At 42.0% G+C, this 27,361-nt stretch overlaps 1 long non-coding RNA gene across 2 annotated transcripts; it reads left to right on the top strand.

The window, feature by feature from the left end:
* Nucleotides 1–3,833: 3,833 nt before the first annotated feature.
* Gm35228 lies at nucleotides 3,834–24,862 on the top strand. 2 transcript variants are annotated; one of them, XR_385700.2, is made up of 3 exons: nucleotides 3,834–4,306; nucleotides 5,041–5,125; nucleotides 24,537–24,862. It is a non-coding gene; the product is annotated as a predicted gene, 35228 (long non-coding RNA). The 2 variants fall into 2 exon arrangements; XR_001782143.1 differs by having other exon boundaries at nucleotides 4,997–5,125.
* The last annotated feature ends 2,499 nt before the right edge of the window (nucleotides 24,863–27,361 follow it).

The raw sequence follows: 27,361 nt of genomic DNA, 5'->3' as shown, positions 1-27,361 counted from the left end.
ATCTGTTATCTTCTTCTGACCCAATACCCTCATGTCTATGTCTTGACACACACCCAAACACACCTAATTAAAAATACGAATAAATCTTTAATATTTTAAAATTTTAGTTTAGTATTTAGTTATTTTTAAAATTACAACATATTTTGTCATGTTCACTCTTTTTTCCCCCTCCCCACCAAGAGTTCAAGGTCACTCTAGGATACATAGTGAGATCTTTTATTAAAAACAACAAGAAACACCAACAAATCCATTTGTATTTTAGGATTTGAATTCAAATTTGAAGTTTTTTTTGTTTTTCTGTTTTTGTTTTTTTTTACTTAATTAGAAAGTAAATCCTGAAAACCATATTGAATAGAAAGACAGATGTAAACTTCTGAGATAGAAACATTTCTCTCACAGAAAAATTCTTTTCCCTAAAAGTAAATTTCTTAAATCCTGGCAGTTCTCAGTCTTATTTAATCTACTTTCAAATTACATAAAATGTCTGGAGACACTATGGGCTCTCACAGCTGGTGGGAGCATTAGCATTATGCTGGCTAGTTTTTATGTCAACTTGACACAGGCTAGAGTCATTTGACAGCTGAGAGCCCCAAATGAGAAATTGCTACCATAAGGTCCAGCTGTTTCCTGAAACTAATTTTCTTAATTAGTGATTGATGAGGAATGGCTTAGCTTATGGTGGGCAAGGCCACCCCTGGGCTGGTGGTCCTGGGTTCTATAAGAAAGCAGGCTGAGCAAGCCAGTAAGCAGCACACCTCTGTGGCTTCTGCTTCTTGCCTATAGGTTCCTGTCCTGTTTGGGTTCCTGTCTTGGATCCCTCTACTGGACGGCAACTTCAGAGATAGAAACCAAACTCCCCTCCACCCCACTCCCCAAGTTGGTTGTGGTCATGGTGTCTCATTACAGCAATCCAACCCTAACTAAGATAAGAGATTAAAACAAACAAACAAACAAACAAACAAACAAAAACCAAACCAAACCAAACCAAACCAAACCAAACCAACCAACCAACCAACCAACCAACCAAACAAACAAACAAAAACAAAAAACAAAACAAAACAAAACAAAACAAAAAGACAGGAGAAAGGAAAAGAGTGTCAGAAAGAAGTAAAAGTTACAATTACAAAAAAATGTGTAAACAAGATTAGATAAAAACAAGCAGAGGAATAAAACAGAGGAATAAAACTTAAACAAAGCAACAGTAAGAAAAATAAAGTAAGAGCATAAAAAACTAAGAGATGTAGATGTTCCTTTCTGTGCTGGCTAGTAACACGAAGCCACCATATCTGGGGGCAGGTGGGTCATGAGTTCCCCACTCTTCCCACCACACCAGCTGGCCCTGAATGGGAGCTGCGGGCCACACTCGTCAAGGGCATGTTGTCAGCAACCAGGCTGTACTCATCTGAGAGGTTTCCCTTCTCTGCATACGAGGACTCTCTGTTACAGACCCTAATTCATTTTGTAGTCTACCTACTGCAAACAAGAGAGCAAGCCATGAGGACAAGCCAGGAAGCAGCGCCCGTCCATGGCTTGTGTGTCCACACCTGTCTGCAGTTCCTGCTGTGTTTGGGCTCCTGCCCTGACTTCCTCTGATGATGAGCTACAAGCCAAATACTTTTCCTCCCAGCTCATGCATTTCATCATAGCCATAGCGACCCTAACAGAAGCTGTTTGCATGTTGCTATTGGATAGAAACAATGGATGACGCTGTTAAGTTTACTATAGTGCACAGGCAGCTCAGAAAAACAAAGGATGATCTTGCCCAAAGCAGTTAGCATAGAGGGTGAAAATCCCAGATACAACCCTTTCAACACCATTCATCACACTATACCAAACTCAAAATACTCAGTTTGACATTGAGACTCATAACCTCAGTACAAAAGTTCTCTTAAGGTTTTGGACTTCACACAAGTAAATATTTCTATATTCGGAGTTAAAAATTCCACACACTCAGTTATTTTGTACTCTGTGCATTATTATTTCACATGCTCATTTCTAAATACTTTCCCAATCAGTAGCAAGAACAAAGCCACCTACTGTGAATTCTGGTCACATTGATACATGTGAAAATCCAGGAGGCTTGTCAGACTTGGGGGCATTGCTGAGAACGATTAAATCAAGAGTTGTTAGCAGGGAGACACATGATCCCTTGTGTATCCCATTTCAAGCTATTTGCTTCTCTGTTCTCAGGCTATGGCAATGGAAATCAGTCTTCAGTGTAGTTCAGATAGTCACTAGATGGGAGGAAAAGAAGAGAAGAACTAAAAGTGATGGAAAGGTCTAATGTGAACTACATACATTGTAAGCATTTCTGGGAATGTTACATGCTTGACACCTGTTAGACACATGCTAGAGTTTTCTGGAAAGGGTGAGCCTCAGGTGAGAAAGTGTCCCCATCTGATTATCTATATGCCGGTCTGCAGGGCATTATTTTGGTCAGTGATAAGAAGCCAGGCTGAGCATGCCATGGGAAGCCCCAGTCAGTAGAAGTCCTACATGGTCTGTACTTCACTTCTTGCCTCCAAGTTCCTGGCATCTGGTTTTGCCTTCATGACAAACGACAACTGAAACAAAAAATTAACCCCTTCTTTGCCAAGTTGGTTTGGATCCTAGTGTTTTATTTAACAATAGAGAGCAATGTCAGGTATAGGGTTTAAACATTCTTCCTTCTTCTTTTCTGTTTCTAAACTAAGTTTTTGGCAGTTTCATTGGCCAACACATATGTCAAAGTCACAGAATTAGAAGTGATGGCCTGTGACAACTTATGAACAAAATTTAAACAAAGAAACTGCAGGTAAGGGTGTTTGGTGGTAGAGCATTTGCAAGGGCCTGGACTCGATCTGCAACACAAGAACAAGGGGGAAATCTACCCAGGGTAACACAATTAAACCTGGTAGGGTTTTGAGATTAAGAAATATAAATGATACAAAATAATTGTAAAGTAGGGAAATGAAAGGCTTGTGTGGAAATATATATATTTCATAGTGACTGTAGTGTTTCAGAGCAGATTTTGGCCCTTTCTGTATGGAAAAGGCAAGCAAGAATGTGGCACTAGGTGAATTTAGAAATCACCCGCAACACACACACACACACACACACACACACACACACACACACACACCCCACAGCACTGGATCTGAATCCATGCATGGGAAAGCAGTAAGAAAAGTCAACATGGAACCATAAAGTAAAGAAAGCACTTGGCTCTGACTCTCTAGTGCCAGTCACACCACTTTTATTCCATGATCCCCACCTCAGAGCCCGTAGGCTGTTAATTAGAGGGCTTCAAGTATAAACCAAACTGCACAGATTTATGTACAACTGAAGGTGTGGTTGCATTTTTATAAGACCATCCAGCATATTAATAATGTTTTGTAAGTTTTAGATGTTTTAAAGCAGGACTAAAACTGATAATGACCCAGGCTTTATTGGGAACTGCAATCATGTCAAAAACAAAACAAAACAAAACAAAACAAAACAAAAACACCAAAACATGTTCTCCATTTTTTTAAAAAAAGCAAATGGATATCAATAGGCCAGAGGTCATAGACTTCAATCTGATATATCTCTATCTGAATTTCATACTCTGTAGAAATGGTAAAATATTCAGTGAGAATACTTAGAGTCAACATTTAATATAAACATGGATCTCATATTTATTTATTTATTTTAAACCATCCTATTGTGAACATGGCAGGCAGAGGCAAACCTGAAAATCACACATATATTTGAGAGCAGGGCAGCCCTGCCTCCTCACTTGCTAAATTTAGCAACTGGAGCTACAGAGGCGTTGAAGAGCAGCTATTTCTGTTGATTTCTCTCTGGCCTCAGTGTGACCTGACACATGGCGTAGAGGAAAACGGGAGGTTTCAATTCCACAGAGTGAGCAGAGGGCTCTCACGATGAATGTAGCCAGACTTCCATTCTGGGAATGGGAACTTGATGCTCCATAAAGCTTTGTGAAGTGTGGCCACTGCAAAGCTGAGGAGGGAAGCGCATCACTCCTAAGAGCAGCTGAGAGGTGAGAGGCGTGAGCCTTTGCAGTAGCTTGGCCCAGAAACCTGTAAACGTCCAGCATATCGATCAGAGGAGGCAACTGAAGCAAAACAGTTCATTTGAGAATTGCTTTTCCCAGAAGAACCAATCTCGCGGTGCCTTCGAGATCAGTTACACACATCTGCTAGGGTGTACTTAAAACACAAGTTGTGGGGCTCCTTGAAATCCATTTTGGAAATCATCATCATATATACAACAGACAGGCCTCACAGAGATCACCAACACCCGGCAGAACAGCTCCACTGTGGAGGTAAAAACATGCATACTTGTGTATCTGGGTGTTTTCTCAGTCGGTCAGTTGATTTCATTTTAATTCTGCTTTGTGTTATTGAAGGAAACGAATTTATTTATAGCATAAGGCATATATTTAACATGATTCTTTAATATTTCAGGACTCAGCTTGTTATCATCTTTTGATTCCAGGTCACTTAATTTCTCTCCACATTAAATGTATCAGAGAGAGAGGAAGAGAGAGAGAGGGAGAGAGAGAGAGAGAGAGAGAGAGAGAGAGAGAGAGAGAGAGAGAGAATGTGTGTGTATGAGAAAGGCAGGAGATCTTCAGAATGTATGGTTAAAGGTGTTTTTAAGAAGTGTACATGGTTTCAATGTAAAGAGGTATTGCTGATGTTTCCATCCTTAGAATTCTTACTGTAGACAATATTGTGCTTTAAAATAATTTTATCCATGCATTTTAGCCTCAGTTCCCCTGAAAAGTTGAGACAAAGGCTTCTACATAGGGTTTTTTTTTGTATTATTATTTTTTGTTTTACAAGCTCAGAGTACAAGTTCTGAGAGTCAACACAAATATGTTCCTATGCCTCACAGCCTCGGCCAACTAACTGTCCTGCTTCTTTTGAACTTACCCACATTATTGCAATAGCAGAAAAGTTTTCAATTTCACAAAATCAGTCAAACATCATTTCTGTGTTTAAATTTGTAGCGTAACTATCTGACAAGAAAACAAATGCTATTGGTTCTCCCCAGATATGGGAAAATGTGAGACAACTGTGCTGTCGACAAAGGATTTTCAGCACCTGGACTCATTATCTGGCTGCCTGCCATTTTCTTAGTGAGTATATTGGGAAGTGTGTAGTTCGAAGTCAAGGTTCATGGACAGAGTCCTGCCAATTCCCTAGTTGGCTACATTGAGAACTGTGTGCCCATGTTTCATTTCTCAGAGATATTAAATATTTGTCCACAAAACACAACATCAACCGCTGCTTTGAAGACTAAGATGATGAATATGAGAAAATATAAACATTGATATGTGTAGCATATGCCCTTCCTACCCCATTGGAGATGGGTGACTAGGTTAGGTTTGCTATGATAACAGCCACCAACTCACACAGAACTTCCTCATGTTGTCTGTAGAAAGCTCTAAAAGCCTGCCTTTAGTCTTAGATCAGCACTTGGGGCTCCTTTGATCTTAGGCACCTCAACTGCAACATACTTATTTTATGTTGCAGGAGAACAGGAGATAAAGAATCAGGCTCAGAAACACACACACACACTTTCACTGTCGAAAACAAACTCAAAGGCCTTGGGAAATTAATATTCTGTGTAGTAGTCAAGGAAGCAGAAAGGGGCCTTGATGGATTCGTTTTCTCTACCAGGTAAAGAACTAAAAAGCAGGGAAAGCCCAGAGTGCAAAGGTAGCAACAGGGAACACCTCTGACATAGCAGACAGCATCAACCAGTAATGAAGACTTTTGTTACAAGTGAAGAATCACACTCACATAGCAAGGCAAACACAGAGAGATCATGTGCAAAGCACATGGCAGAATTGGGAAGCCAAGGTCTAGTCTCTCCTTGAGGGATGGGGGATTGGAGGAGCTTTGAAGGTAGGGGAGGTCTTCCCCAAACTGAGGGTTAGTTGGTTTGAGCAGAGATAGGGAGACAGATAGGGCATGGATACCCTAGCCTGACCTTAAACTCCCCAGGTTGGTCTGCTTGCCCAGCGTGCCTACCAGGAGAAGAAGTATGCCAGGCCTTTGTCTCAAGTCTGGAGACTGAGGAAGAAGCAAGACATTTGCTGCTTTATTATCTATCTGTTCCCACCCCGTGTCTGTCTATCAGGGATCTTGCTAACTCCTAGCCCCTCGGTATTAGTGAGCATGAGTGGCAAGTACCATTTAGCTTAACTTCTTCATGGCTCTTGAGAATATCCAGGGTAGTAGCCCAAGGAGAAAACTATCTATACCTCTTAAGCTGAAGGAATTGTCTATGAACATGAGCACAGTAGCTTAGTCATCTATGGAAGGGGAAGGCCAGAATCAGTCGAAATGGTTTTCCTTCCCTTTCTAGTAGGTTACAATCAATTATATCAAAGAGAAACAATTGATGAGCAAGTAAGAAAAAGGAAGATATGAACATGTAATACAAAAAGTGCATTTCCATGTTTGAAACAGACACTTGTAAAAGCACATTAGCATGCATGTGTCGAACATGAGGAAACATGCATGTACATATGCATCCACATATGGACACAAATATATATGAAGTTAGGTTTATTTTGCCAATGGTATTTGTGTGTGTGTGTGTGTGTGTGTGTGTGTGTGTGTGTGTGCACACACTCTCCATTTGACCTTGTTTCTTTAAATCATGGGAGTTACATTCACAGTGCCCAAGAAACATGATAGAAATGTGTAGGTTATGGCGAACACAGCATGATAAGTTTTTAGAAACAGAATGGACGTTGTAGGCCAGTTCAAGTTAGTATCATCCACCCCTCAGCTTATTTGTCAAAGATAGCATCTGGTGTCCAGTGTGCTCTACATGAGGGCACCATGAAGGCTAGGAAGGATTGTGCTTACGCTCTATGGCATGTGTTTTGTGAGTGCTGACAGATTTCTACCCAGCAATCAGCATAATACAAAAGCACCAGAAAAACGCACCTGGACAAAGTTTAGATGACACAAACCCAGCCCAATTATTGGTCTGTAAGTCTACAGGCGAATTGCAGCTTGTCATTTCCATGCAATTGGAAATGATATAATAGAATTTATACAAAAAGCCATGTTTAAGGATGTGGATTCTTTATGTTGAAGAGAAATAGAAAGAGAGAGCTTCAGGAAGAGACAAGAAACATCTGATGTTGTTTCTCTACTCTATGTGAACAAAAAGGCTGCCAGAAAGCAATGGCGTATGCAAACTTCAGAACATGAGGAAACATTTAACGTTCAGAAACCCAGTTGTCATAAGCTGAATCATTTGGGCATAGCATGATGATGTCATGACCTTGTTCAAATGGACAAAGGACAAAATGAAATGCATTATGGGTACTTCATCAGAAGATAATATTATTTATTGCTGGCCAGTGCGCTAACCTGTTCCCTCCATTCCCAGTCCTCCCTGTATTGCCCTCTACTCTTTTCTATGTCCCCAATCACACCAGCTTTCCATTGGTTTCCTAGACAGTCCTCATTTCTTGTGTTCTGTCTTCCTTCAATGCTACATGCTTTGCTAACTCACTTTTTTCTGGATTAAATCCCTTTTACAGAGTGAACCTCCTGGGTGCCTAGAAGTTTTCCCCTTTGATAGTTACAAGCTCACCATGTAACTACTTCACTATATCGATCTTTCCGATCAGTACTTTAAGGTTTAGTGGGAGGAAGTTTTCCCTAAAATCACATTTCTTATTATGCTCCATAACTGAATTTTAAACCCCCATTTCTGTCAAAGTTGAAGATTGCTGGCCTTTACCAGCAAACTTTAAGAGATGATCCTCTTGAGACAGTCTCTTCCAGGCAGAAAAGGACTGAGGCACATACAAAACTCACAGAGACCGGGGCAACATGGCCAAGACCTGCAAGTAGTCCAGCCAGATGGGGTCCCAGAACTCTGAGGGGGAAGTGTACCCTGTTCTACCTCTAACCAAGGGTGCCTTGTGCAATTGATACCCATTTGAAAAGGGAAAATCCTTCCGTCCAATGGAATATCACTGGGTATTTTGACCACTCTTCATGCCAGGCTTCATACCAAATAGTTTGCCAACACAGCATAAACTCAGTTAACTTATGAACTTAAAAAAAAAACATTTTGCTGTTTTTTTCATTGCTTTTATTGGTCATTGGTTTGTCTGTTTTAATTGTGTGTGTGTGTGTGTGTGTGTGTGTGTGTGTGTTGGGTTTTTTTGTGTTTCTTTTTTGTTTCTTTCCTTTTGAATATACAGTTGGGCGCACGGAGGATGGAGAGAATCTGGGGGAGAGTAAAACATGATCAAATATATTGTATGGAAAAAATTACAAAAAAGGAAAAGATTACCCTTTTGCTATATTATAACATCAAATTCAATCAAATGAAGGCATGTTTCTTATCATATATTATGTACAAGCTACTATCAGAGCACTGGAAGTAAAAATTATCCATACAAGAATTATTTTTGTGTTGGTCAAAGTCTAGGCAGGAGATGTTACGCTTACTGGTTGCTTTAACAGAAAGAAAGTCATATATACATGCAATGAAGAGAGCAAATCAGAAACTCAACTACTGCAAAGCTACAAGCCTGGGAAGTTTTCTGATACGGGGAAGGCCATAGGACACAGTTTGAACCTCTGGGATTGAAAGGTTGGAAAAGGGGTAAGATTTCTAAAACTGGTCATCGTGAAGATGAAGATCCAAAATTCTGAAATCAGAACCTCTAAAGCAGAGGTTCTTAATCAGCCCCATTGGGCATTGCATGACCCTTCCACAGCCTTTGCATAGCAGATGTCCTGCATGTCATGTTTACAGTACAGTTCATAATGGTAAAAAAATTACAGCTATAGAGTAGCAAGAAAAATGATTTTGTGGTTGGGGGTCACCACAACAGGAGGAACTGTTACAGGGTCAAAGTGTTAGAAAGGCTGAGAACCACTGCTCTAGGAGAGGGCAGACCTCAGATATGACTGTATCTTAGCTCACAGGAAGGTTGTACAGCTTGGTAAGGAGATAGTCAAGGAAGGCTTGGCTGGCTGAAGCTGGGGTCTCTGACAGGCGTAGTGTCAGTTTTGCAAGCTAGAAGGCTGTAAATTAGAATCCAGAGCCAGATGACCTAAGTCCTCTGAAATACAGAAATTTTGCAAGTATGATCATCCTGATAAGAACAGAAAGCAATTAGTGAGTAAGTAGTCCTTCTTGGTCAAACCTTCCTTCTCCTCTGGCTTCCCATGTGGCAAAATTTAAAAGCTAGTCAATGCTCTGAAAAATAAAAGTTGAGAAATAGCTAAAAAAAAAAAAAACAAAAACCATCATCCCTAGCAATTGAGGTAAGGTAGATCAAAACAACTCTGAGATTTCATCTTACCCCAGTCAGAATGGCAAAGATCAATAAAATATCAACAAATGCCAGAAGGGGGTCCAGATAAAAGGGAAACTTTATTTGCTACATTTATTTGCTACATTGGGATCTCAAACTGGTGCAGCCATTTATACAAATCGGGGTGGAGAATTCTCAAAAAGCTAAAACTAAATCTACCGCTTGACAAAGCTGTACCACTCCGTGGCATGTGCCCAAAGGACTTGACACCTTACCCTACAGATTCCTGCTCTGCCGTGTTCACTGAGGTTCTGTTCTCAATACCTGGGAAATGAAAACAACCTAAATGCCCTGCAGTCATTAAATGAATCATGATATGTAGTACATACACCCTATGAAACACTATTAACCTGTAAAGAAAATGGAAGTCATGAACTTTGCACATAAAAGATCATATTGAGTAAAGTAGCCCAGACCCAGAGAGGTAAACATCACATGCTCCCTCTCGTTGGAAACTTCTAGATTAACATCTTTAGATATGAGCACATATATTGTAGTAACTACAGGAACCAGGAAAATAAAAATGGGCCATTGTTGGGTTGGATGAAGAGGGATAGGGCAATAGAGAGCAATAGAAAGAGGAGTATCAGGGTACAAGTGATTGCATTGGGGGAAATTGGAAAGATGGAGAGAAAAGTATAGAAGGGGAGTAATATAAAATAACAGTAAAAATTGTCTGAAAAAAGTCATAAGAAATCATACTATTAACTATCTACATAGAATAGAATACCTGTAAATCTGTGCATAAATATACACATATAGTTAGATGAAAGTCTCTCATCTGAGATAAGAATACTCCTTTCAAGAACCAAAGAATACCTAATAAAATCCCCGACACCTACCATGAGAAGCCTTGTTGTGAATTTTTGACTAGGGTTGTTTAACAGACTTTCAAAACTTATAGATTATGTTGTACTCCAGAGGTAGCAGATAAGTCCATATTGCTAAAGACATCATGCACTTCAGGATGGACGCAGAGGCCCCTGTGGTAGAACAGACCTGAATGCCTCCTCCCTGCAGACTAGCCTTCATGGTACCAGAATGCAATATGTAAAGTTTCAAAGGAAGGGAGCAGCCAATAGTCCTGCCCAGCTATGATACCTATGAACCACAGCAAAGTACAGCAGGGCACTAGAAGCCTAAGGTGCATCAGTGGTGCACATACCTACATGGCAAACAACTGCTCTCCCATTGGACTTAAAACCCATGAACCCTGCCTGGTACTGGAAACCCAGTTAACTACCCAGGTCTAGTGGAGTCATAGATCTTGGAGGAGAGCCTACACCTATAACCTTATTAAACCAACACGATTCCTAACCACATTCTGAGGATTTGTCATTATACCCACAAGTAAGGGTAGCCCTTACCTCTCTCATGAAGGAAACTTCTCTTTGCAACAGAGAGAGACCATTATAGAGAATCACAACCAATACAAGCACAGGGTTGTAGAGCCCAGTCTCAGTGGATACATCTACCAAACAATTCTCACACCTACGGCTTAGAAAACAATGCAGAAGAGGAAGCAGAATGCTTGTAAGAGCCAGAAAATTAGAGATTGTGTTTCCTAGGAATGCTAGAAGCTACAGCCACAAAGTCACCTGCATGAGTACCTAAACATGAGCCAAACAAGCTGCACCAATAAAGCCTCACCAGCATGAAGGGCAACCACAGTAGACATGTCAAAGTGGGTGGGACAGCTCACAAGGCCTCTGCTGTACACAAAGAACTACAGGCAGCTAAGAAATACTGAGAGTGGGAGAAATAGCCTTCCCCAGGGAAGAGCACACTAATCAGTTATCCAATACCAAACAGTCAGCTTTTAAAACATACATACAAGTAACGTTATACAAAATGAGTAGGTTAGGTTTAGCATGTGTGTGTGTGTGTGTGTGTGTGTGTGTGTGTGTGTGTGTGTGTGTGTGTGTATAGGGCAAAGCAAAGAATGGCAGAGAAAGCAGACCTGATGTCACAGAGGTGAGTGTGAAGCTCGGGCAGTAGGTCACCATGTTACCCACTTGAGGATCAGTCTAGTAAACTGACATTTGCAGATTATCACAGATGGCATTTTTAATATTGCCAGGACATGGGGTAAAGGGAAGGCATGACTCTACCCTGTAAACTCTTGTAGACAGGAAAATAGTCAGTGCCTTCCCTATGAATTCTTTGACATCTGATTTTCAGTTCAACTGCAATCACTATGATGGTTCCTTCTCCAGAGTTTGCACATCCTTTGGCATTCTGTGGTGTGCAGAAGGTTGCTTCTGCAATTCCCAGGAGTCCCTCCTCCTTCCCCGGAGACATCAACAGCACTTCTTAAAACAACTTAGGGCTTTACAAAAGGCATGGAAAACCAGGCTTCACATGCTATTTTGCTTCAGGATCTACAAAAACACCTTGAAGCATGAAAATATTAAGGGGTTATTTACTTGCTTGGAAAAAACATGAGAAAAGTAAAAAGAAAAATTAATATTTTAATATGCTTGCTTGCCACACAAATACAATGCTTATGGGTATAGAATTAATGAGACTTGAATAAATGCAAGTGAAAATGGTATTGCATACCAAAATTAAATACTATATTCTATCTTATACCTACTGGGACCTGTTCATCTCCCAGGTATTTAGACAAGACATTATACTGTCTAGATTATTCTCCATACTATGATGGAATAGAAAAGGTAAACATGTCCTTCATGACAAGTTCAGCTGATATTTACCTACGAAATTGCAAGTCTTTTGACAATGAAAAGCTGCTTTCTTTTGCTTTATCATCATCAGACTTTTCAAAATGCCTAAACCACTAATTTCTCCAGGCTTGCATTGCTATTGGGCTCCATGAAAAACCGCTCCCAACTCTTGGCTTATTTTTCTCAATGCAGAGAAAAGGCTTTCAGACATTTTCCTTAATTCCAGCCCTAGTGTCAAGGTCCTTGGAGGTAAAACAGACACACAGCTTGATTTACATGTTAAGTGTTACTTGCCTGCGTGATTTGTGTTTGTGAGACCCTGAATGCACTGTGGAGTCTGGGCCAGTGCTCAAGTGTTGTGTGCAGGGGCTCTATTTAGAGAAGGCCTTGGGAAATGAGGCTCCTGCTCCTTCAAACAGTCCTAGGGATACCTATTACTGGCAGGTGTGCAAACTATGTGCAGCAACCTGAACACAAAGAAAGCATTTTCTAAGTGACTTCCTACGGCTGTGCATCGCTGACACACTGCCTCTGTTTCATTGGATTTTTAAAGCAACCCTGTTTGGGGTCTGGTCTCTGCCTGTGGATGGATTTTAGTGACTATTATACCCCAGGAATAACTGGGCATGATAACAACAAAAGACTCCATCACAGGGCTGGGAGATGGAACCACATATTGTTATCAGAAACAAAACAGAAATCTGGGAGCTCGGTTACTTTTAACACCTCGCAAAGGTGAGATAGCAGTTCAAAGTTATTTCCTAGTTAGATTTTACATTTGAACCATACTCCCGACCCCAGAATTATGACAGCTAGTCTGTCTGTAGGATCCACCTCTGCGTATTCTGTACTATTGTTATACAATGATTTCAAGTTACTCAGCTAGAACCCTCCCTACACCCTATAATGAATGCTCATTAAAAACAGATATAGCGGTCGCCATCTTGGTCCGGGACCCGCCGAACTTAGGAAATTAGTCTGAACAGGTGAGAGGGTGCGCCAGAGAACCTGACAGCCTCTGGAACAGGCAGAAGCACAGAGGGGCTGAGGCAGCACCCTTTGTGGGCCGGGGACAGCCGGCCACCGTCCGGACCGGAGGACAGGTGCCCGCCCGGCTGGGGAGGCGGCCTAAGCCACAGCAGCAGCGGTCGCCATCTTGGTCCGGGACCCGCCGAACTTAGGAAATTAGTCTGAACAGGTGAGAGGGTGCGCCAGAGAACCTGACAGCTTCTGGAACAGGCGGAAGCACAGAGGCGCTGAGGCAGCACCCTTTGTGGGCCGGGGACAGCCGGCCACCGTCCGGACCGGAGGACAGGTGCCCGCCCGGCTGGGGAGGCGGCCTAAGCCACAGCAGCAGCGGTCGCCATCTTGGTCCGAGACCCGCCGAACTTAGGAAATTAGTCTGAACAGGTGAGAGGGTGCGCCAGAGAACCTGACAGCTTCTGGAACAGGCAGAAGCACAGAGGCGCTGAGGCAGCACCCTGTGTGGGCCGGGGACAGCCGGCCACCTTCCGGACCGGAGGACAGGTGCCCACCCGGCTGGGGAGGCGGCCTAAGCCACAGCAGCAGCGGTCACCATCTTGGTCCCAGGACTCCAAGGAACTTAGGAATTTAGTCTGCTTAGGTGAGAGTCTGTACCACCTGGGAACTGCCAAAGCAACACACTGTCTGAGAAAGGTCCTGTTTTGGGCCTTCTTCTTCGGCCAGGAGGAGGTCCAAATACAAGATATCTGCGCACCTTCCCTGTAAGAGAGCTTGCCAGCAGAGAGTGCTCTGAGCACTGAAACTCAGAGGAGAGAATCTGTCTCCCAGGTCTGCTGATAGACGGTAACAGAATCACCAGAAGAACAATCTCTAAACAGAGTCAACTATAACTACTAACTCCAGAGATTACCAGATGGCGAAAGGTAAACGGAGGAATCTTACTAACAGGAACCAAGACCACTCACCATCACCAGAACCCAGCACACCCACTTCGCCCAGTCCAGGGAACCCCAACACACCTGAGAACCTAGACCTAGATTTAAAAGCATATCTCATGATGATGGTAGAGGACATCAAGAAGGACTTTAATAAATCACTTAAAGAAATACAGGAGAACACTGCTAAAGAGTTACAAGTCCTTAAAGAAAAACAGGAAAACACAATCAAACAGGTAGAAGTCCTTACAGAAAAAGAGGAAAAAACATACAAACAGGTGATGGAAATGAACAAAACCATACTAGACCTAAAAAGGGAAGTAGACACAATAAAGAAAACTCAAAGCGAGGCAACACTAGAGATAGAAACCCTAGGAAAGAAATCTGGAACCATAGATTTGAGCATCAGCAACAGAATACAAGAGATGGAAGAGAGAATCTCAGGTGCAGAAGATTCCATAGAGAACATCGGCACAACAATCAAAGAAAATGGAAAATGCAAAAAGATCCTAACTCAAAATATCCAGGAAATCCAGGACACAATAAGAAGACCAAACGTACGGATAATAGGAGTGGATGAGAATGAAGATTTTCAACTCAAAGGTCCAGCAAACATCTTCAACAAAATTATTGAAGAAAACTTCCCAAATCTAAAGAATGAGATGCATATGAACATACAAGAAGCCTACAGAACTCCAAATAGACTGGACCAGAAAAGAAATTCCTCCCGACACATAATAATCAGAACATCAAATGCACTAAATAAAGATAGAATACTAAAAGCAGTAAGGGAAAAAGGTCAAGTAACATATAAAGGCAAGCCTATCAGAATTACACCAGATTTTTCACCAGAGACTATGAAAGCCAGAAGAGCCTGGACAGATGTTATACAGACACTAAGAGAACACAAACTGCAGCCCAGGCTACTATACCCAGCCAAACTCTCAATTATCATAGAGGGAGAAACCAAAGTATTCCACGACAAAACCAAATTCACGCATTATCTCTCCACGAATCCAGCCCTTCAAAGGATAATAACAGAAAAAAACCAATACAAGAACGGGAACAACGCCCTAGAAAAAACAAGAAGGTAATCCCTCAACAAACCTAAAAGAAGACAGCCACAAGAACAGAATGCCACCTTTAACAACTAAAATAACAGGAAGCAACAATTACTTTTCCTTAATATCTCTTAACATCAATGGTCTCAACTCGCCAATAAAAAGACATAGACTAACAAACTGGCTACACAAACAAGACCCAACATTTTGCTGCTTACAGGAAACTCATCTCAGAGAAAAAGATAGACACTACCTCAGAATGAAAGGCTGGAAAACAATTTTCCAAGCAAATGGTATGAAGAAACAAGCAGGAGTAGCCATCCTAATATCTGATAAGATTGACTTCCAACCCAAAGTCATCAAAAAAGACAAGGAGGGACACTTCATTCTCATCAAAGGTAAAATCCTCCAAGAGGAACTCTCAATTCTGAATATCTATGCTCCAAATACAAGAGCAGCCACATTCACTAAAGAAACTTTAGTAAAGCTCAAAGCACACATTGCGCCTCACACAATAATAGTGGGAGACTTCAACACACCACTTTCACCAATGGACAGATCATGGAAACAGAAACTAAACAGGGACACACTGAAACTAACAGAAGTGATGAAACAAATGGATCTGACAGATATCTACAGAACATTTTATCCTAAAACAAAAGGATATACCTTCTTCTCAGCACCTCATGGTACCTTCTCCAAAATTGACCACATAATAGGTCACAAATCAGGCCTCAACAGATTCAAAAATATTGAAATTGTCCCATGTATCCTATCAGATCACCATGCACTAAGGCTGATCTTCAATAACAAAATAAATAACAGAAAGCCAACATTCACATGGAAACTGAACAACACTCTTCTCAATGATACCTTGGTCAAGGAAGGAATAAAGAAAGAAATTAAAGACTTTTTAGAGTTTAATGAAAATGAAGCCACAACGTACCCAAACCTTTGGGACACAATGAAAGCATTTCTAAGAGGGAAACTCATAGATATGAGTGCCTTCAAGAAAAAAAGGGAGAGAGCACATACTAGCAGCTTGACAACACATCTAAAAGCTCTAGAAAAAAAGGAAGCAAATTCACCCAAGAGGAGTAGACGGCAGGAAATAATCAAACTCAGGGGTGAAATCAACCAAGTGGAAACAAGAAGAACTATTCAAAGAATTAACCAAACGAGGAGTTGGTTCTTTGAGAAAATCAACAAGATAGATAAACCCTTAGCTAGACTCACTAAAGGGCACAGGGACAAAATCCTAATTAACAAAATCAGAAATGAAAAGGGAGACATAACAACAGATCCTGTAGAAATCCAAAACACAATCAGATCCTTCTACAAAAGGCTATACTCAACAAAACTGGAAAACCTGGACGAAATGGACAAATTTCTGGACAGATACCAGGTACCAAAGTTGAATCAGGATCAAGTTGACCTTCTAAACAGTCCCATATCCCCTAAAGAAATAGAAGCAGTTATTAATAGTCTCCCAGCCAAAAAAAGCCCAGGACCAGACGGGTTTAGTGCAGAGTTCTATCAGACCTTCAAAGAAGATCTAACACCAGTTCTGCACAAACTTTTTCACAAGATAGAAGTAGAAGGTATTCTACCCAACTCATTTTATGAAGCCACTATTACTCTGATACCTAAACCACAGAAAGATCCAACAAAGATAGAGAACTTCAGACCAATTTCTCTTATGAACATCGATGCAAAAATTCTTAATAAAATTCTCGCTAACCGAATCCAAGAACACATTAAAGCAATCATCCATCCTGACCAAGTAGGTTTTATTCCAGGGATGCAGGGATGGTTTAATATACGAAAATCCATCAATGTAATCCATTATATAAACAAACTCAAAGACAAAAACCACATGATCGTCTCGTTAGATGCAGAAAAAGCATTTGACAAGATCCAACACCCATTCATGATAAAAGTTCTGGAAAGATCAGGAATTCAAGGCCAATACCTAAACATGATAAAAGCAATCTACAGCAAACCAGTAGCCAACATCAAAGTAAATGGAGAGAAGCTGGAAGCAATCCCACTAAAATCAGGGACTAGACAAGGCTGCCCACTTTCTCCCTACCTTTTCAACATAGTACTTGAAGTATTAGCCAGAGCAATTCGACAACAAAAGAAGATCAAGGGGATACAAATTGGAAAAGAGGAAGTCAAAATATCACTTTTTGCAGATGATATGATAGTATATATAAGTGACCCTAAAAATTCCAACAGAGAACTCCTAAACCTGATAAACAGCTTCGGTGAAGTAGCTGGATATAAAATTAACTCAAACAAGTCAATGGCCTTTCTCTACACAAAGAATAAACAGGCTGAGAAAGAAATTAGGGAAACAACACCCTTCTCAATAGCCACAAATAATATAAAATATCTCGGCGTGACTCTAACGAAGGAAGTGAAAGATCTGTATGATAAAAACTTCAAGTCCCTGAAGAAAGAAATTAAAGAAGATCTCAGAAGATGGAAAGATCTCCCATGCTCATGGATTGGCAGGACCAACATTGTAAAAATGGCTATCTTGCCAAAAGCAATCTACAGATTCAATGCAATCCCCATTAAAATTCCAACTCAATTCTTCAACGAATTAGAAGGAGCAATTTGCAAATTCATCTGGAATAACAAAAAACCGAGGATAGCAAAAACTCTTCTCAAGGATAAAAGAACCTCTGGTGGAATCACCATGCCTGACCTAAAGCTTTACTACAGAGCAATTGTGATAAAAACTGCATGGTACTGGTATAGAGACAGACAAGTGGACCAATGGAATAGAATTGAAGACCCAGAAATGAACCCACACACCTATGGTCACTTGATCTTCGACAAGGGAGCTAAAACCATCCAGTGGAAGAAAGACAGCATTTTCAACAATTGGTGCTGGCACAACTGGTTGTTATCATGTAGAAGAATGCGAATCGATCCATACTTATCTCCTTGTACTAAGGTCAAATCTAAGTGGATCAAGGAACTTCACATAAAACCAGAGACACTGAAACTTATAGAGGAGAAAGTGGGGAAAAGCCTTGAAGATATGGGCACAGGGGAAAAATTCCTGAACAGAACAGCAATGGCTTGTGCTGTAAGATCGAGAATTGACAAATGGGACCTAATGAAACTCCAAAGTTTCTGCAAGGCAAAAGACACTGTCTATAAGACAAAAAGACCACCAACAGACTGGGAAAGGATCTTTACCTATCCTAAATCAGATAGGGGACTAATATCCAACATATATAAAGAACTCAAGAAGGTGGACCTCAGAAAATCAAATAACCCCCTTAAAAAATGGGGCTCAGAACTGAACAAAGAATTCTCACCTGAGGAATACCGAATGGCAGAGAAGCACCTGAAAAAATGTTCAACATCCTTAATCATCAGGGAAATGCAAATCAAAACAACCCTGAGATTCCACCTCACACCAGTGAGAATGGCTAAGATCAAAAATTCAGGTGACAGCAGATGCTGGCGAGGATGTGGAGAAAGAGGAACACTCCTCCATTGTTGGTGGGATTGCAGGCTTGTACAACCACTCTGGAAATCAGTCTGGCGGTTCCTCAGAAAATTGGACATAGTACTACCGGAGGATCCAGCAATACCTCTCCTGGGCATATATCCAGAAGAAGCCCCAACTGGTAAGAAGGACACATGCTCCACTATGTTCATAGCAGCCTTATTTATAATAGCCAGAAACTGGAAAGAACCCAGATGCCCCTCAACAGAGGAATGGATACAGAAAATGTGGTACATCTACACAATGGAGTACTACTCAGCTATTAAAAAGAATGAATTTATGAAATTCCTAGCCAAATGGATGGACCTGGAGAGCATCATCCTGAGTGAGGTAACACAATCACAAAGGAACTCACACAATATGTACTCACTGATAAGTGGATACTAGCCCAAAACCTAGGATACCCACGATATAAGATACAATTTCCTAAACACATGAAACTCAAGAAAAATGAAGACTGAAGTGTGGACACTATGCCCCTCCTTAGAAGTGGGAACAAAACACCCATGGAAGGAGTTACAGAAACAAAGTATGGAGCTGAGATGAAAGGATGGACCATGTAGAGACTGCCATATCCAGGGATCCACCCCATAATCAGCTTCCAAATGCTGACACCATTGCATACACTAGCAAGATTTTACTGAAGGACCCAGATGTAGCTGTCTCTTGTGAGACTATGCCGGGGCCTAGCAAACACAGAAGTGGATGCTCACAGTCAGCTAATGGATGGATCACAGGGCTCCCAATGGAGGAGCTAGAGAAAGTACCCAAGGAGCTAAAGGGATCTTCAACCCTATAGGTGGAACAACATTATGAACTAACCAGTACCCCTGAGCTCTTGACTCTAGCTGCATATGTATCAAAAGATGGCCTAGTCGGCCATCACTGGAAAGAGAGGCCCATTGGACACGCAGACTTTGTGTGCCCCGGTACAGGGGAACGCCAGGGCCAAAGGGGGGGAGTGGGTGGGTAGGGGAGTGGGGGTGGGTGGGTAAGGGGGACTTTTGGTATAGCATTGGAAATGTAAATGAGCTAAATACCTAATAAAAAAAAAATGAAAAAAAAAAAAAAAAAAAAAAGAAGTGGTGCCGAAACCTGGGAAAAGAAACATCTTCAGGCAAGAGCGAAGACCCCCTGCTACAGGGAGGATTCAGAACTGCATAACGGGGAAGAAGGGGTTAATAAAGGTTCTCGTAAAACAGACTGTTGAGAAGGATCTGGCGTGGATTCAGAACTCTTCAGCTGGGGAACGGTACTGATGAAGAGAAAGAAGAAAGATGAAGACAATAAACTGCTGTTAGAAGGACTGGTGGTCGTGTCGTTCTTGCTGGTCAAGAGCGGACGCGACAATTGGTGGCCCGTATGGGGAACCGACTCCCCCACCGAGTTCAGAACTTTCAGCAGTCAGTGGTTGCCGGCAGGGTAAGTTCACAGTGAGTGAAACTTGCAACCCCAGGAGTTTGGGAAGGACATCGGATAAAATAGAGGCGAATATAACGTTGCCAGGAAGCAGGTACAAGGTAACTAAAGGTTCATGGCTTTGGGACAAGTTAAGGTTCACGGTTTCAGGACAGATTAAGGAACTATGATAACCTCAGTGTAGTGATCAATAGATCCTCGCTGAGTAGTTATGCTTTTTTCTCCCATTGACCCTTTGTGGGTAGGTCTGATAGTTTTGATCTTGTTTGTTCTGATATATGGACTCTGTTACTGTTTGAAACTGTGTGTAGAGGCAGTCAAGACAGGTCAGAAAATCCTTATAGAGCAACAAGAAAATATGTCGGAAGAGGAGAAGGGCTTAAAAAGAAAAAGGAAAAAGAAAGGAGACACAGTGTTATCAGGTGGACAGAAAGGACAAAATAAAAGAGCTGAGGCGGAGGAGGAAGGCGAATTAGCTTTTGCTCCCCCTCCCTATGCCTCCTTGTCAGCCATCTATGGGCAGACCTTCTGTCCGGAGGTCTGGAAAGAGGATAGATTCTCCTTGCTGGGATGTCCTATTTTCACTGATCAAGCTAAATTTGCATGGGATAGAGATATGCTGCTTGATCAAGGTAGATTTGCACAACAACAGACAGGATATCCAGTGCAGGTGTTTGAGCAGGTGAATCAGATTCCTATAAGGGCGTGGAAATCATTGCCTAACAGAGGGGAAGTTAGTGAAAACTTGACTCTCATATTGACTCCCCAGATGGACACACAGGTGATTGAGGTTATGGTCTCATCACCACGAGGTATTGTGTCCATCCCCCCTGGGGATCGAGTAGATCAGGTGTTGACGTGGGCGAGAGGGTCTGTTTGTGTGTTTCCACAGGACCAGATGGAACCTCTTTGGGTGCTGGAGAGATTGGTGAGACGCTGCAAGAATGAGGCTCCTGATCCAGTTGCCCCTGTGGATGTGGTGGATGATCCCACAAGCACAAAGGATGGAGCCGAGATGAGAGATCCTTTCGGTATTCCAGAAGCCGATACCAGCTCGACATGACATTCAAATTTTTCCACGCTTTTTGATCCCTGAATTCCCCTTAAAGATATAGCCCCTCTGGCCATCTATCCCTTGCTTCAGGGAAGATGAGCGGGGATGAGAGCCCTGGGATGTATGCTTGTTATAGTGTGTGTGTGTGTTTTTTGTGTTTGGCACATGTGTTAGGTGCAGAGTGTGCGGCCCGCACTTTCGCCATGGTAGCGTAGGCTTTTGCTGCAGTGGAGGCGGGACAATCTCCTCAGATTCGGTTTGCCACTCTAAAAGAAATTATGCTGCATTATGCCGTGGGGTGCAAGGCTAAGCACTGCACAGAGGATAGCTGCTGTTGGCATCCTGTGGAAGGCATGTCTGATTGCATGAAGGTTCAGTGTCCTAGTTCCCTTCCCTCAGGAAAAACGACACGGGAGCTGGCCAAGACCTCTCTGGGTGATGAGCCTAAGAGATGGTTTTGTGTAGGGCCCCTATGCTTGCACACTGGGGATCAGACCTCTACCTTCACCCATGAGGCTTGCTTGCAGCAATTAAGATCTGGCCATAGGTTAATTAACATCCTGGCCTTTTGATGCACCTGCCGCAAGCAAAACACAATCTCCCCAGGTGTGGCTTGGCATGATAGAGAGGTAGTCAGTGATAAGACTCCCTGGGCATGTCACCAACCTAAGACAGGGATCAAACCAATGCTGTTTGTCACCCAAGGACGGGTAAGGGGCATGGTTGCGAGGGGCTATCTACAGACATTCTCTCTGCCAAAAAAGAAAAAAGGGGGAATTGTGGGGAGCGGGTGTGGCGGCAGTCCCAAAGGCGCCAGGGACTGCAGCTAAGTCATATGACTTGCACCTGACTTCCTCATATAAACCACAAACATCTTGAGTGCTGCGCAGGTGTACCAGGATACAGGTGAATCCAATTTGGTGGAGATTTGCCCCTGCTGCCCTGATTAGCTGAAGCTGCATGCCTGGTGAGGTGGCGTGGCCTGCTGTGCGTGGATGGGAACTGAGAGTATAAAAGGAGTGAGAGGCCCAGGGTTCGGGGGAGATATAAAAACAAGGGAGATATAAAAACAAGGGAGATATAAAAACAAGGGAGATATAAACAAGGGAGATATAAACAAGGGAGATATATGGAGAAAGAAGAAACAGGACTGAATAAATGTGTGCAGAAGGAAAAAAAAAATAAAAACAGATATATACAACAAAAGAATTTTCTTTCAATTTATGCTACTGTAGCAGAGAATACAACCATTAAAAGCATCAGATTTGTACCTTAGTGTTTGTATGTAGTTGAAAAGAGAATTAAGGGAACTATGTGTCATTTCTGTAATTATGTGCACAAAGGAATCTTGTTCCTGTTTAATTGTTGTTGTTGCTGCTTTGCTTCTTTAGTTTTTAATAATAGGCATATATCCTTTACCCCCCAATATAAGAGCAGTCCTTTTTGTAATAAGGTTGCTTCCTTCTACCAATCCTCAACAGCACCCGGGGAAAAAGAGTAAATTAAAGCCCTTGCCCATGAATCACTAAGATTTTTCCAACCTCTCTGAGCCAGAGAGATTTATGGGATGAAAGTGGGAGCTTTTAGCAACCTGTCTTACAATGCGCATCGTCTGCACGGTAAGATATGTCTTCCTCTCCTTCTTCTGTGTTATCTAGCCTCCAAAGGTCACAAAAGCTAAATCCAAATATAATGACACCCAGTGGCATCTCTATTGCCAAGAGACTACTAGCCAAGCATAATGTAACACATTCATTAATGCAGAGCCGCGTTTCCCTGAGCGTTTATTACGCTCCTGAGCATAGGCTCAGATCAGCATATGTTTGCTCTAAAGAAAGAGCTATCCTGAATAGAAATAAGAGCGGAGGTTCTAATCATGATCCTCATTATAAAAAGTTGAGGTTGGCCTTGGTATGTTTTTTGTTAGCTAAGGCAAGAAAATTCAGGATAATTCCCAATAGATGGCTTTCCTTTTGTTGTAGCAACTAGCCCATAGGCATATATAAGTATGTATATATTCCTGTGAGAAGCAAATATTATGCTATGTAAAACTTTACATTGAATTCCAAATTGAGCTATTGGTCTAGGAGCGCATTAACCTGTGGAGGTTCAGAAATCTCCATCCCAGCAGACTAGGAATAGCTTAGGACTTGTTGGACTCCGTTTGAAAAGCAAGAGCCAAAAGAGAGGTTACCCCCCTGGCTGTCTGTCATCCTCCTTGTTTTGAAGCCATCTCTTTCTTTCTCTCAGTGCAATCAAATCTCTGTGGAGAGACTGAGTCTAATCAGTCCAGTTCTTATGACGACTGAACTGCACACACCTCCATACAGTATGTTATTTAAAATCAACCTTGGCACCATGCAAATAGAAGGCCTTCTCCCTTACCTCATAAGACCACAGGCCAATTATAATTTAAGATCATTATTTCCCCCCCAGTGGGGCCTCTAAGAATAAAACACAAAGATTTCTCTGCTGCGTGGCTCCAACGCCTAGCTAATTTAATGGCACTGAAAAGCTCTGCTGGTTTGCACAGCACAGATAACACATTAAAGTGTAGCTCAGGGTGAGAAATAACGTGGCATCAAAGCTTCTTGGGGAAAAACACATTTATTAGACATGAAAACAAGAGACAAGTTCAAGTCTGTCCTCTGACGGAGTGTGAAAGTGTCAAGATTCTGAGGTCACAGTAAATCTCAGAAAACCAACAAAGGCCTTCTGTCTTTGACGAAGCTGCTTTGCGGCAAGATGGCACACACTTAAAGAGTTATGTCACATTTAACCCAGATTGCAGGTTACAGTTTCTACCAAATGTTCACACTTGTGTTCCAATCCATCGATTCCCTGGAGGAGAAATGAAGATGGTGTTATCTGCTAATGATGCAACCCTCGATCCTCTTGAGGAGGAAATGGCTGATGTAACAAAGCATCCTCTAAGGAGGAAACAGCCCCTGGAGGCTTGGGCACACAGAGATGAATGGCTTTGCTGTTTTCTCAACTAAGTGTGCAGGAAGGAGCTGGACTCAGAGTCAAGGATCCGAGCTTCCCTTCCCATCTGCACTTTTGCCTCATCTATCAACCAAAGCAACCAATGTGCTTTGCTAACCTTGGCTTACTATTGATTCCATCCTAGCATGCAGGAGCCTCTGGCAGTTCCTCCACAAGTAAGCTCTTTCCAACAGTCTGTGTGGCTCTGTCATCCGACCATCGTTAATGCTCTAGCTAGGACATAGAAAATCTAAATATGAGATTTGTCTTTTATTGTGTGTTTTCTAGACTGAAACTGGGTGTTTTGGATGTCCTGCCCTTTAAGGAGTAGGTTTAGGTGGGCAGAAACAGAAATCTGCATAGGAGTTTGAAGAGGTTTGGAAGCAGCCAGTGCTCAGGACCCTCTAAAGTTTATATACCGCTGCTGCTGACTCACTTTGCATAATGAAGCAAACACCAGCGGAGGCTCATAGAACTTCGACTTCCACAGAATCTCTCCCTCCATTTATTGTTGTTTTTACCCACAGGTATGTGTGTAATTCTGCAGCAAAGTTTCCAGGTGCCCCTGCAGCTTTGACTGCCATCAAGGCTACATGCAGTGAGAGCCTAATGAAGCCTCCAGTTGGTCTTTGTGGAGCCCGCTTGTCCCTGAATGGTACACTATGTCCCCACTGGATGTCCCGATCTCACAATGCAGCCTTTCCTGCCAACTCGCAGTAATGACAGCCTGCTCCAGTTGCAAAAGAAAAAGCATTTCCTAAGAGTCTCCTCCCTCATGGGCACGAGGAACAACTTCTCTCTAAACCCTTGACAATTTACCTTCTGAACTTTTACCTGCTTGGCCTTCCTTAGCTAATTAAAAAAAAATCTAACTTTCATATTAATTGTTTATTCCTGGTCTTTCATTCCCTGATTGAAGTCATCTCACAATTTTGGGAATGGAGCAGTGAGGCAGAATTCTACAGGGTGATTCTTCTGGCCCCAGGTGGTGACTAGATGATGAGGCAGCGCTTAGCTGCCACTAGACTGTCCCACAAACAGTGCTGGGATAGTCATGAGAGGCTGGAGTTCAGATGAAGATAGTGGTGTGTCTGTGCGGGAAAGTGTGGAGATGAATTTGGGAACCAGTGGGGTATAGCTTCACACGGCAAGCAGTTGTTCTCTAGAATTGCATATCCTACCTTCAGGAGTGCAGGATGGATTTCGTTCTCCCACCATCCACTAAGTCTCCCCAGGACTCTGCTCTATGCAGACGAATGAACACGAAGGTCTATTGTGAGGGTCTCTGTGCCCACCCACAGCCAGCCCAGAGATAATCTGAGTGAGATAAGAAGACAGTTGAATTCAGCAGCACTACTCAGTAGCTGATGTTGGTGCAAACTTTGAGTGTGACACTGGCAAGCTTATTTCAAGCATATTTGAGCATAGCACAGTTTTGGAAAATTTTCCTGGTGATGATTCATGTGATTGACAAATCTTAAGACATAGCTACGTTGAATACAAGTGGTATTGATTGAAGTAAATGTAAGAAAGAGTCTAGGGAGGCCATTATGGCCTGGCCATTTAGATAGTGCAGAGGTCACTGGGCTACTAAAAGCATTCCCAGCCTTCTGGGCAGAAATGGTCATACATTTTCCCCCTTTAAAGAGACAATTCTACATGTTTAACATTCCTGATTTTCCAGGTGCTTATCTGTGGACACAAGTACCTATACTTATCCTATACCTTTTGGTTATGTTAGAGTCCAAGAATCACTCAAGGAAGACCCCAGACTCAAATGCTATGGGAAGTCAAAGAGCGTCTGTTCTGCAGCAATTACTAGTACATAGGGGTCAACCATTCATTAAAACGATGACCACTTGAGGGTCTCTCTGGTTCCTTTTTATGCAGGGTTAGGGGAGTTTCCCAGAAAGGCTGGTTCAGTAACCAGCTCTGTTCTGGCCTTGTTATCTCCTCTGGCCAGGTGTCCCAGGAGCTGACTCGGAGTTTCAGACTGATCCTCCCTAAGTCAGGGTTGTCACGGACCAACAGCCCACTGTCAGTGGCTTCCTCTGAGGAGCCCAGATTGCTTCCCAGGGAATTGAAACATTTTATTCCAAGGTTTTTGGACCTCTCAGTTGTTTTCCAAATTTCTTTTCCTTCTGATTACATACAATGCATTCAGTCCCTCCAGGTACCTATCAAAGCCATGTGTGCAAAACGTCTGCTACTGTTTTCTTCAATATAATCTCAGTCAGCTGGGGCCTAAATGATAGCAGAAGGGAGAGTCTTTTCCAGCCAGTCCACCTACCAATACTGTCATGGCAAATAAACCCCAGGCCTTATGCTGTTGAGTAATAATCTAGTTAACAATGATCCAACACGATTTACACACAGAGACATATAGACACACACACATACACACACACACACACACACAGAGAGAGAGAGAGAGAGAGAGAGAGAGAGATTCAAATGGTTGAAAATTTAATCTTAAAAGCTGTCATTTGAAGTAGTTGTAATACTATGAAGTTTGTCTGCAGGAAACTTAGACTTTATTGTGAAAATTATTAAAGCTTATTAAAAAATATTGAAGAAAGAAAGAGAGATGTTGATGAAGCAGAAGAGGAAGAGAGCCAGGTATACAGGGAGGTCATGTCTGCACAGAGGAAAATTCAACAATGTAAAGATGCCACCTTTCCTAAAACTGCACTTCAAAGGAAGAAAATGCATCCTAGAAGTTGTCCGTGAGCTGCTTTGTGAACATTGGTGAGTTTACTTAAACAGATGCCGAGTAAAGATGGCTCATGCGTAAGTATGAAGGAAGAGACACAGTTCTTTTTTGAGATATTATAAATTTTAATTACTGGGAATAAAGTAACATGACATTCGTGTAAAGACTCCAAATGGAGAGCCCTGAGAGAACCAACCAGGCATACACTGAAAAACCCATACTTTCCAGAATGGAAAGGAAAGACCGTCAATGATGGACTTAGAGGGGAAATCGGTAATCTAAAATTATATTTAACTTTAAGTGAAAAAGCAAAATTCTCTAAAACTTTTAGAAGTAATAATATTTATTTATTTATTCATTTATTTATTATGAAGCCATTTGTTTATTTATGACTTAAAGTCTGGAAGCTACTTTTTTAATCAAAGCAAGTGAGATGACTAAATACAGACCTTTAACTTGCTACTTTTTGTTTATCAAAATATAGCACATAGGAAGTGAAAGTGGGAGCTAGCTGCAAGGTCCTACAAAAGTACGAATCCCACCATGAGGCGCATGCCTGTCACACCAGCACCTGGGAGACGGAAGCAGCATTAAGAGTCTGGAAATCTCTGGTGATAAATGTCACCCAACAAGCCCATG

The sequence above is a fragment of the Mus musculus genome, chromosome 17, assembly GCF_000001635.26.
Source record: "Mus musculus strain C57BL/6J chromosome 17, GRCm38.p6 C57BL/6J".
NCBI lineage: Eukaryota > Metazoa > Chordata > Mammalia > Rodentia > Muridae > Mus > Mus musculus.
The sequence above is the reverse complement of the archived record's forward strand: the minus strand, read 5'-3'. Positions and strand labels throughout refer to the sequence as shown.